Source organism: Bactrocera latifrons, unplaced genomic scaffold (genome assembly GCF_001853355.1).
Source record: "Bactrocera latifrons isolate USDA-ARS-PBARC rearing strain unplaced genomic scaffold, ASM185335v1 scaffold_21, whole genome shotgun sequence".
Lineage (NCBI taxonomy): Eukaryota > Metazoa > Arthropoda > Insecta > Diptera > Tephritidae > Bactrocera > Bactrocera latifrons.
In genome coordinates, this window is record NW_017535630.1 from 475,679 (window position 1) to 476,548 (window position 870).

The window sequence follows — 870 nt, forward strand, 5'->3', positions numbered from 1 at the left end:
TTAGACAGTCCGACTGCCTGCCAGCCCGACCGGACCGGTAATGATCTGTTTTACGAATATACATCATCATTTGCTATTGCTGCTGTTGTTGTTATCCCGATATTTTTCCTTGTTGCTGAACACATTAAAGTTGCTCTCACATTGGCGTCGAAAATGAAGCGAATAACGACTATGATTACATCGAAATGGTAAATTGCACAAAATAACAACAACATAAACCAACCAACAGAAACAACACTAACAACAAACGTAGAACAAACCTACAGATGTTAACTGTTGTACAACATTTTTCTTGACAACATTTATGGTTGTTAAAATGAGAAAAGCGTAGGTATGCGACTGCCAGCAATAAATGGCGAGTATTAAAAAATAATTATAATGGCGACATAGAACAGACACCAGCAGACCAGCAGGCCAGCGGACCAGCAGACCAACAAGCAATATTAATAAGACGACAATGTGGTTGGGAATATGCTGACTTCTGCCTGTAAATGAGTTAGCGCAGTGGGGTGAGAGTTAACTGCTGCAATTTAATAATGAAAATTTTTGAAGTTAGATTTTTAATTTCTTTTTGGAAACACTCTCTTTTGAGTTAAATTAAGTAAAGAGAGTGTGATATTTTCTTATTATTTTCTTTTTTGTCAATTAAATTCGGTGCATTTAGGTTGGTCAGTTTGTATGGCAGCTATATGTTATAGTGGTTCGTTCAGAACGCTTTCTTCGGAGATTGTAGCGATATCTTGGATAATAACGTATGTCTAATTTTTATACCCTCGCAACAAAGTTGCTAAAGAGAGTATTATAGTTTTGTTCACATAACGGTTGTTTGTAAGTCCTAAAACTAAAAGAGTCAGATATAGGGTTATATAT